The sequence below is a fragment of the Chionomys nivalis genome, chromosome 15, assembly GCF_950005125.1.
Source record: "Chionomys nivalis chromosome 15, mChiNiv1.1, whole genome shotgun sequence".
NCBI lineage: Eukaryota > Metazoa > Chordata > Mammalia > Rodentia > Cricetidae > Chionomys > Chionomys nivalis.
This window is the reverse complement of record NC_080100.1, coordinates 12,998,458-13,010,800: the sequence shown is the minus strand read 5'-3', so window position 1 is coordinate 13,010,800 and position 12,343 is coordinate 12,998,458.

Sequence of the window (12,343 nt, the reverse complement as noted above, 5' to 3'; positions counted from 1 at the left end):
CCTAAGTGCCCTTGCTCTAAAATATTTGTGACTGCTTTCTTATAGACCTGTACCCAGTAGGCTGATTTGGGGTCTGGTTTTCAGTTCAGCTGAAACCAACCTCCAATCTGGACTTATATCAGATCCAAGAAAAACCACTTGTTTTATAATCAAGAGAAAGGACCGTGCTGGATCCAGCACACTGCAGTAGGCTTTTATCTGAGAGTGAGAACAGGCTTTGCCAGATTCTTCAGACTCTGTTTGAACTCCAGTGCTTATGTTCTTGAAAAGTTAAGAGATCCATGATCTAGGATCAACTGTGCTTAACTTCAAGCTATGATATTCTATTCTTACTTCTATCTGAATTTCAAGAACAGAATAAATTTACTAAAATATGACTTGGGAACTTTATGGATTATTTTCAAATGAAATCTTCCTCTCTAAAAGCAAAAATCATCTTAGCATTTATTTTACCTTATCTCCCCCAAAACACCTAAATCTTGTCTTCAACATAAGATTAGAAATTTCATAAACAAAAAAGACCAGCAGCTCTTCAAAACAACTAAAGCCAAAGACAGTAAGTATATCAAACATTCTGAATACATAATTTTAAAATGAAAGCATTAAATAAGGTGCGTTCTATTATCTCAAAACAGCACCCCCTGTGAACTATGGAATGGTAAACGATGTGAGGCAGTTATTTCTGATTGTGAAAGAAATCAGAGAAGAGTGGGGTGTTTTATGACTAATGAAGGAAAATTATTAAAAAAAAAAACTTGCATTGTCCTGAAGGTTGGCTACTACTTCTCTATGTTCAGGGAAATGAGGGAATTTTGCTTTTCTGCATGAAAGAAACATCATGATTTTATTTTTTTAACTTTTGCGTTTAAAAATTTAAGCATTGAATGTGGAAGTACTGTTGTTAAATCATTTCTACCTTGTTCTCTCCCTACTCAAACTCTCCAAGGCACTTATCCTCCAGCTTACTCTCAAGTTTATTATTTCTTCTTTATTTACTATTTGTGTGTGTGTGTGTGTGTGCGCGCGCTCGCATGCGTGTAGCTTACTGGGTTCTTCTAAGGTTGTTCGCATGTACATATTTGGAGATCATTTTGGGATTGGATAATATACCACGGGTCTTTTCTGGAGAAGACTGATGCTCCCTGTTTAATAGGTCGTTGACTCCATGTAGCTCTTCATTTACTGGTTTATTCTTCTAAAATTCTAATGAAGATCCTTTGCTTTTAAAAAGATGTGAGCTGTAAGACAAGCAAGAAAATGCACATTCAGAATCTCATAATATCATATCTTCTCAGGAATGCAAACCTTAATACATGTTACAGGTTTTATCAGATGTTTTCATCTGATGGAAGAAAGCACAAACATTGGTGTTTGGGAGGTGACCATGCTTGTGGAAATGCTTGCACATGAGCACAAGGACCTGAGGATGGGACCATTGCATCTAAAAAAAACCTCTGGTTTCCCTTATGGCGATGCATGTAATTTCAGGACTGAGAGCACAGGAGAATCAGGCAAAATCCTGAAGCTCACTGGCTAGCCTATTAAGCTAAGTGGTTAAGTATCATCATCTGTTTGAGATGTTGCTTCATAAATTAAGGTAGAGAGCAATTAAAGTAGACACTACAAGTTGATCTAGGACCTCCACATTCACATACACAAATAAACACACACACACACATAACAATTGCACACAAGGATATACACATGCACTTGCACGTGGGCACACACACTTGCACAAACATTTACACAAACTCAATCTCTGGGAGAAAAAAGACTCTAATAATCTTGTCCAGTAAATTTATCAAGAAATGTTTTCCTTTTTAATATTTTTGTGCATGTGTGTCTGCATGCTTGTTCATACATATGCACATTAAGAATCATCAATAATGGTGGGAACAACCCGCAGTTGCTCTTCTATCTTATTCATTGGGTCAGGGATCATGTGTTGATGGAGGTGAGTCTTTTATCTATCTGATGTTTTATTGGTTAAACTGCTTGGCCCTTTGATAGGACAGAAAATTAGGTAGGTGGAGTAAACAGCACTGAATGCTGGGAGGAAGAAGGCGGTGAGGCAGATGCTGTAGCTCTCCTCTCCAAGATGGACACAGATTAAGATCCTTCCTGGTAAGCTATCACCTTGTGGTGCTACACTCTTTAATAGAAATGGGTTAGTCAAGATGTGAGAATTGGCCGGGAGGAGGTTAGAACTAATGATCCAAACAGTGTTTAAAAGAATACAGTTTCAGCCGGGCAGTGGTGGCGCACGCCTTTAATCCCAGCACTCGGGAGGCAGAGGCAGGCGGATCTCAGAGGCCAGCCTGGTCTACAAGAGCTAGTTCCAGGACGGGCACCAAAGCTACAGAGAAACCCTGTCTCGAAAAAAAAAAAAAATACAGTTATACAGTTTCTGTGTAATTATTTTGGGTAAAGCTAGCCGATGGCTGGGAGCTCGGTGGCGGGAAGTGGCCTGCTGGTCCTTCTACAATGTGTGTTTGCCATGAGGACTGGAATGAGTGCAGACTGTTATACATACCTCACCCTTAAATGTATCTTCAGTGTCCTAACTTTGGTCTTCACGTTTGTGTAGTGTGCTTTGAACCACTAAGTCATCTCCTCTGCCCTAAGTAATTTTTTGTGTACCAGAAGACATCAATGACTGTGATGGTGACTCATTTTATTTTCATACGGTTAAAATTTCATACCAATAATTACTTACTAACGTAGACACCCAAATCAAGAATAAATTAACAAAATTGAAGGAGAGGGAAATAAACTCCGAGACAGATGAAGATATCTTTGTCAGTTCTCCCTGTAGAAGTGGAGCAGTTAGTAAGGATAGAGGTTAAATCCTGGGTTAATAAGCACAACAGGACAATATCCCCAACCATTGTTTTATATATTATTCTTTATTTTTAGTATAGATTAAATTTATATAACATGCTTTGTTGCAACTTACTAAAAACTGTAGGAAAATATGGTGATACAAAGTCATCTCACAGAAAAAATAAAATTATAAACATATTCAAACCACTTGAGAACCCTTAAATATAGAAAGCAAACATTGACAATCTAAAAAAAGAAGCTAATATGGATGCAGTTGTTTAAATAGACTTCAATATTCCAGTTTAGCTCATAGAGAACTCAAAGAAAACCCATAAACTAGATTAAATAAAACTACAGACTAAGTAAATGCTATAGACATATACAAACTTTCCAACCAAAATCAGGATGAATATACATTCTTCAAATACATACAGAACATTCTACAGTACAAGCAAATATGAGGTCCCAAAGCAATCCTTAACAAATTCAAGACAAAAAGAATTTCAGATACCTTTTTCAAGCACAAAGTAATGAATTTGAAGGTCAACAATGTTAAGAAAGGAGAACTAAAACATTACAAAGAAACTAGCAGCATAATCCTGAACCCCTGGTTTCTAAAAGAAATAAAAAAGTATCTCAGGAATTCTGAGCAGCCCTCATTGTCCGCTATGTTCAGCGAGTCCGGTTTTATCCCATGCTTTTTTTTTTTTAGACCCAGTCCAGCTGGCCTTGGTGAGTTCCCAATAGAACATCCCCATTGTCTCAGTGTGTGGGTGCACCCCTCGCCGCCGTCCTGAGTTCCTTGCTCATGTTCTGTCTCCTTCTGCTCCTCATTTGGGCCTTGGGATTTCAGTCCGTGGCACTGGGTTTTTTTTTTTTTTATTCTTTTTTAATTAAAATTTCCAACTGCTCCCCGTTTCCCATTTCCCTCCCCTCCTCCCACACATTGCCCCCTCCCCCCACTCCCCTCCCCCATCCCCACTCCTCTTCTCCTCCCCCCAGTCCATTCCCCCTCCCTCTCGATACTGAAGAGCAGTCCAAATTCCCTGCCCTACAGGAAGACCAAGGTCCTCCCACTTCCATCCAGGCCCAGGAAGGTGAGCATCAAAACAGGCTAAGCTCCCACAAAGCCGGGTTTTGATCCTACTGCACGTACTGGCTTTGTGGGAGCCTAGGCTGTTTGGATGCTCACCTTACTAGACCTGGAAGGAGGTGGGAGATCCTTGGACTTCCCACAAGGCAGGGAACCCTGACTGCTCTTCGGGCTGCTAAGGGAGGGGGAGTTGATTGGGGATGGGGGAGGGAAATGGGAGGCGGTGGCGGGGAGGAGGCAGAAATCTTTAATAATAAAAAAAAAAAAAGTATCTCAGGGCTGGGTAGATGGCTCAGTGGAAAAGAGCCCTTGCTTTGGAACACAATGACCTGAGACATCTCTTAAGATGTTGTTTGTTTACCTATTTTTGTGTTAAAAAGTTTGGAATTTCTTGCTCTCTTTCTCTGCCCCCTCTTGTCCTTTCTCTCTCTATTTCTCTCTCTCTATTTCTCTCTCTCTCCTTCCCTCTCTCTCTTTCTCTCTCTCTCTCCCTCCCTCCCCATCTTTCTGCTAAGTATTTGTGTGGATGGGCAGTTGAATATGCACAGGTGAAAGCTTTTAGAAGCAAGAGCTTGACCTAAGAGTCATTCTCTATCCCTCTTTGCTCCATTGAACTAAGATGTAATGCATATTTGCTTAAATCAGAAGCTTGCTGTTCCAGCCCCTTCAGCTGGATCTCGTGATCTGTCTGTCTTGGCCTATGTTGCTGGGGTTAAAAGCACATACAGCCCTGCCCAGCATTTTACATGTGTGTTCAAGGCCTGAATTATTTCTCTAAACCCTCTTAATACTGGTGCAGGACAATTGTCTATATTTTGTCAATTATGTTTTAAATAAATGATGATTGGCTAGTAGCCAGGCAGGAAGTATAGGTGGGACAACCATACTGGAAGTAGAGGTGGGTCATTTAGAACAGGAGAATTCTGGGAAGAGGGAAACTCCCTCTGCAGCCTTGTCCAGACACAGAAGAAGCAAGATGTGACTCCGCCACTGCAAAAGGTACTGAGCCATGTGGCTAACACAGATAAGAATAATGGGCTACCGTAAGTTATAAGAGTTATAAGAACCCTGAGCTAATGGGCCAATCAGTTTATGATTAATGTAGATCTCTGTGTGATCTTTGAGACTTAACAACTGCAAGGACTGGGCAGGACAGAAAACCACAGACAACATAATACTTTCTATAATTTGACCCCAGACTATGCTGCATAGCAAAGTAAAATGATTTTAAAATGGTAAAATAAATTATGAATGAAATAAATAACAAAAGATGCATGTAAAAGTCATATAAAATAAATATAGAAAAATAAATATTTAGAAATTAGGCAGTGTGTTTTTTTAAAAAAGCAATAATAAATACAACAAAAAGTAGAAAATATTTACAATAAATAATAAGGGAAATAAGAAGGATTAAAAGTTTTATTTGGAGAAAATTAACCACATAAATGCATATTTGATAATGTTGCCTGATTCTTATAATAGACCAAAAAGGCTCAAGGATGAGACTTTGGTTTTAATGTCAACTTACCCTGGAAGTAATTTAGAGGCCTTGCTGGGTATCAAGAAGAAACTGTGTCAAATGAAAACAAACAAAAATGATCAACTTCTAACCTTAATGAATCTATTGTAATTTTTAAAGTGTCAAGTCAAATGAATAAGTTTCCAAGAGAAATTCATATATCTGAAGATATATTAATTAGCAAGAAATGTATCAACTGAGAAGGTTCCATTATATATTACACATAATCTATAACATGTATTATATGTAACAACTCATAAATTATGATATTTAACATATATGTTTACATATGTATCAACAACTAAAAGTAAAAAGGCAATGAAATTAGCAAAAGCAATAGGGAGCATGGGAGGATTTGGAGGTAGGGAAGGAACATGAAGGAAATGATGCAATTATAGTAGGAATTAAAAGAAAGTTAAATTCCTTATATTTAGCACTCACCTTGTAAAAAAAATCACATTCTGAGTTCTAAAAGATGCTAACAAATGCATCCTGGTGACATTAGTTAGCATTAGTATTATCAGAGTGTCTTTTAAGAATTTGGAACTCTCCATTAAAAAAAAGCTCTTAGGAACTATATATTATAAAAGCACTGTCAAAAATAAATAAATAAATAAATAAATAAATAAATAAAAGCAGAGCTTTAGAGGTGCTCCTGGGGAGTTAGAAGCTAGGTTATGAAGCATCTTTGGAAGAAAGGAAAATTGCATCTCACTTTTGACATTAAGAATTGTGGGACAGGATAAAAAGCAGAAGAGGGAGTCAGTGAGAAGGTAGACAGTTATTCCATGTGAGTTAGAGGAAGAAGACAGAGCAATAATAATCAAGTGAAATTTAAAAAGGACCAAGCAAACTTCAGGTCACTGAATGACTTACTCAACAACAGTGTGGCTGAGTAGGTTTTACTCTCACCCAGAGAATATACACAGGTAGACTGTGGAAAGCTACATCTCTCTTAATAAGCTATCAACTATTTAATCTGTACCTAGGAATAATACAGGTGTATGTACCTACACAGAAATTATTAGACAATTTTGAATGTTTCCAAAATCAAAATACCTACATTATGAATAAAACTTCTAGAATTTATAAAATATTATCAAATATTTCACATATGACTATTAAGATAGATAGTTTATCCATTTATTATTGTCAGTATAGTGATAAAAATATAAAGATAACTTTAAGAACACAACCACTCACATATTATTTCTTCACTAGATGAAAATAATTCAACAATGATTGTTCTGAACAAAAGCATAATTTTAACTAAAAACATAATAAACCAAATACTAAACTGATGCTTTGTTATAACTGCTTCTGCTACTTTATACACAAGTTTGTATATGCTTGTGTTCATGTGTGTGTGGAGACCAGAGGTTGACTTTGGAAGCAATTCTTTAGGTACCATTTATGAAGGTAGAGCTGTTCACTGACCTGGAGCTCACTAAGTATATTAGTGATAATGTGTTTTGGTTCTGTGCACTTGCTACAGTTTATATATTGAATATTCTAGAAGACTTTTTTAAAAAAAAATCCTCAAAAGATAAACAACATGAATGCTTTTATTTTTCATTTCAAATGCCCAAGATGATCAATTTCACAAACTGTTAAAATTGCATATAAAATTAAAAGAGAATTTTGCTGTGTTTGCTTTCTTCCCTGGGGGAGTTGCTTTACTCTGATGTAGGAGTTCCTTCTGTTTGTGTGTTGCTTTCATTGGTTAATGAATAAAGAAACTGCCTTGGCCTAGCTGATAGGGCAGAACATAGGTAGGCAGGGAAGGCAGAAGTGAATGCTGGGAGGAAGAAAGGTGGAGAGAGAGAGATATGCCATGGATCTGCCAGAAACAGATGCTGATTTTATCCGGTAAGCCACTGCCACCTGGCAATACACAGATTAATAGAAATGGGTTAAATTAAGATGTAAGAATTAGCCAATAAGAAACCAGAGCTAATGGGCCAAACAGTGATTTAATTAATACAATTTCCATTTCTGTGTGGTTATTTCAGGGCTAAGCTAGCTGGACGCTGGGACGAACAAGCGGTCCCCTTCCCTACAACATTGCTCTGCAGAGATTTTTTTTTTCAATACTATAGTTTAAAAGCTAAAGATATAATTACAAATTTAAAAGCCTAATTTTATGTATATCCTTCTTCATATTGAGAAATAACCTGGAAGATAGATTTTCCCACGATAATATTATAAAATAAACAAATACTCCAAGATTATAAAAGTTTATAGTTTTATTCTTTTCAATTGAACATAAATTTTACACATTTGGAAACACAATTAAAATAAATGTCTACTAGTCTAATAAAATACCAGAGTTTAAAAGTTCTACTAATCACATCTTCTAATTTAAGATGAAGTATTTGATACATCTTTTTTAAATTGTGTTATCAGTTTTGAAGAATTCTATTCAACCCATGGATTGGGAAGTAAAGAAATAGAAATTCAACCTTGCCTCTTGAGTGACCGTCCATCATGCTTTTCTTCCAAATGGCTTAACTGAATTCAGCCAAGTGTGTCTGAGCTTCAGTGTGAGACAACATATAAAAGCAGGGAAGTGTGATGTGCTTATCTAAGTCATTCTTTTATCAACAAAAACTCGGGAGGCAGATATTGGGATGTGAACCTGATATATCAAGAAAGCAGTGAAGAAATGATGGGCTGACTCTCTCTCCACCTTCCCAGATTGTAAAAAATCAGGGGCTCTCCGTAAGCCCCCTCTTATCTCATCCTGTACCTCTCTATATATTTCTCAAAAAATCACTATGGCTCATCCCAGTCAACCAGACATGTATTCCACTTCTTGGTTCAAGTCTTTCCTTTATTATCAGTCTCAGACTGCCAGTGCAAGTGAAATTTCTTTACTGCGGCATTATTGTAAAATGCTACCTAAAGCCAAAGCTTTATTACTTCTCAATTAGTGTCTTGAATAAAAACATGAATCTGGAACAAAATTAATAGAAAACATTTGCTTCTGAATTATTAGACTGGAAGGTTTTAGTCTGTGCTTTAGAGCATGAAGTCTCAAATCATGTTGATGATATAATTTGTCTGTTTACATAACAATTTAAAGCTCATTTAAATATCCCTTGAATTTAATGTAAAAAACACTATATTCCCGTTGTCTTTCATGAATACAAACAGAACATACACTTTTCCTTTGCAAAACAGCATATATCCCTTGATGATGTATAGCTTTATTAGTATAAATTCTTTATTATCTCCTTAGCCTTTCCAATATCTGAAATGAGAAAATTGTATTCTGGGTTCTATATAAGTAGCAGAAGCTTTAAACAATTTCTACACAAACTAAGTATTTTTTGTTACAACATGCAAAGACAAAAATCCATTTTATTGAGCTTATTTAATCCATTTCTTTCATCAACCTGAGAATAGTAACTAAAAATACATATTTTCTGAGTTTCTTTCAATTTCTTTAGTGTATAGACTGAGCATGATTTTACTAAGTAATACAGAGCTGCATTATAAACTTACTTTCCTGTCACATATTACCTCTCCTAAGAACTTTATTTATAAAAACAGCCTATAAATGGGTATTTTATTTTGGATCTTAGAAAGGCAAAAATAAACAAATATCTCACTGATTTTTAATAAAGAAATATGTTCATTTTTCTGCTGTTATGCTAGAACACCATGACTAAGGCAACTTAAAAACGTACAGTGTTTAACTGGTCTTTGAGGATTAGGGTCTACAGTGGCAGAAGAAAAGCTTGGAGGGATGCCGATGGGGATGCACCCGAGAGCTCACACCTTGACGCCCAAGCCTGGGGCAGAGAGCACAGTGGGAATAGTATGACATACATTTTATTAACTTCATTACCTGTCATCAGTGACATACCCTGTCCTACAAGGCCACACCTGCTCACCCCAGTCAAACCCAGCTGGGGACCCACTAGTCAAACATAGAAGCCGATGGGGGTCACTGTCATTCTAACCACCACAACAAGTTTAGATTGAGTTTCACAAATTTTTATGTCACAGGTCTGTCAGACTTCCTCAAGCACAGCAAAGCAAATCAATTAATTATTACTCACTTGGAAGCAAATCATGAACTAGTGCTTTTCAGAGTCATGTATGCATTATGATGGGGGCATTTCAGAATCATACTAGTGAAACACACTATATATTGTCTTTTCCATCACTAGTGAATTTTGCTTTGTTGTACTTAGGAGAACGGCAAACGCTTTTTCATCAAATATCCACTTCTTTTAATTTTGATATTTGTCTGAAGGTACTTATGGAAGTTATTGTGAAAAATGAAATTATGATGAAAATTTAAACTTTTCTGATATAGTTCTCAGTGGAATTTAACAAATTCTTGAATGGGATATAAAATTAACTTTATAGCAATAGGACATATACAGTTTTAACATTCTGTCAGTAGTCATTTATCTATAAGTAAAATGTTTAAATAATTATCCTTGATGCTTCAGACAGGTACTAGGTATATGAAATCTTATTTTCAAATAGGGTCCCCAAAGACAAATTATTTCTAATATAGTCTGAAAATTTGGATTGGATAAGTACACAAAGTACCTTTACAATAGGAATTCTGAAAGTAATTAATTAATAGCTTCCTCATTACACCCACAGAAAATGACTATTCCTCACCAAAAATAACATTGAAGGTAGCTTTGGATCGTGAGACTTCAGTCCAGTGCCCCAATGTTGGTCTCTGTCTCTGTCTTCTTCCATCGCCTGATGAAGGTTAATATTCAGGAAGATGCTTATATGTTTTTCTTTGGGTTCACCTTCTTATTTAGCTTCTCTAGAATCACAAATTATAGTCTCAATGTCCTTTATTTATGGCTAGAAACCAAATATGAGTGAGTACATCCCATGTTCCTCTTTTTGGGTCTGGCTTAACTCACTCAGGATAGTGTTTTCTATTTCCGTCCATTTGTATGCAAAATTCAAGAAGTCATTGTTTTTTACTGCTGAGTAGTACTCTAATATGTATATATTCCATACTTTCTTCATCCATTCTTCCATTGAAGGGCATCTAGGTTGTTTCCAGGTTCTGGCTATTACAAACAATGCTGCTATGAACATAGTTGAGCATATACTTTTGTTGTATGTTAGGGCATCTCTTGGGTATATTCCCAATAGTGGTATTGCTGGGTCGAGAGGTAGGTTGAACCCAGGAGCAGAAGGAGAGAGAGCACGAGCAAGGAACTCAGGACCGCGAGGGGTGTACCCACAGACTGAGGCAATGGGGATGTTCTATCGGGAACTCACCAAGGCCAGCTGGCCGGGGTCTGAAGCATGGGACAAAACCGGTCTTGCTGAACATAATGGACAACGAGGACTACTGAGAACTGAAGAACAATGGCAATGGGTTCTTGATCCTATTGCATGTAATGGCTTTGTGGGAGCCCAGGTAGTTTAGATGCTCACCTTAATAGACCTGGATGGAGGTGGGTGGTCCTTGGACCTCCCACAGGGCAGGGAAACCTGCTTGCTCTTTGGGCTGAGGAGGGAGGAAGACTTGATTGGGGGAGGGGGGGAATGGGAGGTGGTGGCGGGGAAGAGGCAGAAATCTTTAATAATTAAATAAATAAATTAATAATAATAAAAAAAGAAAAAAATAATAAAAAACATTGAAGGTAGCTATGTAGAATTACGTTTAAATTCTATATAAAGTGAATTAAGTACTATGAATCGTATACACACTGGCAACCCATGTATCTGTGACATAGAGATTCACATCATTATGCTCTAGCATATGGGAGAACATTGTTATAAAAAGTATTAAATCTTTTTTTTAAATATTTATTTATTATGTATACAATATGCTATCTGTATATATGCCCAAAGACCAGAAGAGGCCACCAGACCTCACTACAGATGGTTGTGAGCCACCATGTGGTTGCTGGGAATTGAACTCAGGACCTTTGGAAGAGCAGGCAATGCTCTTAACCGCTGAGCCATCTCTCCAGCCCCAAGTATTAAATCTTTTATGAATTAACTACTGTTTATTATTGTAAGTAATTGACATATTTTGACAATTAATAATTCTAAATAAATTAAGTAATAAATTAAGTAATACATGAAAAGATTTATTCTATTGAGGAGTATCATCTATGTGTTTCAGGGATTTTTTTGGTAGAATATGTAGAGATAACCACAATTACATACATAACATTCTTTTCCTTCTTTTAAATTTACAATTTTGTCCATATATATATATATATATATATTCTTTTTTGAGTGATTTGACAACTGTTGCTGAATGTTTTAGTGAAATGTTTTGGTTTAACAACGTTGGAAATAAGATGGTACCAAGCTAAAGAGACAACTGAAAATGAAGCAGTTAAATAAGTGATTATGAAATAAAAGACTCCAACATCAAGAAATGGCAAAAGTAACTGGCATGCTGATTTGACAAAGACAGTTTCTTGGACAATTTCCCAGGATTGGAAGAAATCCCTGGGTTTATCCCTAAAAAGCACCAAAAAATATATTTATTACAGTAATAGCAGTGAAGATGTGATGGGTGGTAGACAAATGAAGCCACAGGGTAACACACCTTGTTCTTTAAGTCTGAGAATCAGGCTGTTTTCTTCACATATTATTGAAGACTAATGAGCACATTAAAAATGATGAATCAGAGGGGTGAGTGGTTAAGGGATGACTTCTCTTCCTGAAGATCCAGGATTGATGACTAGCATCCATATGATGGCTCACAACTCTCTGTAATTCTAGTCCCAGGATTCCAACATCCTCTTCTATATTTATTGTAGAGTTTTACCCTGATATACACACATTTGTAAACCATACATACATACATAAATTAGCTAATAAAATCCACGGGCATATTCTATGTAGCAAAAACTTGAATTAGCTTTGTTGGTAATAACACACTCACACATATG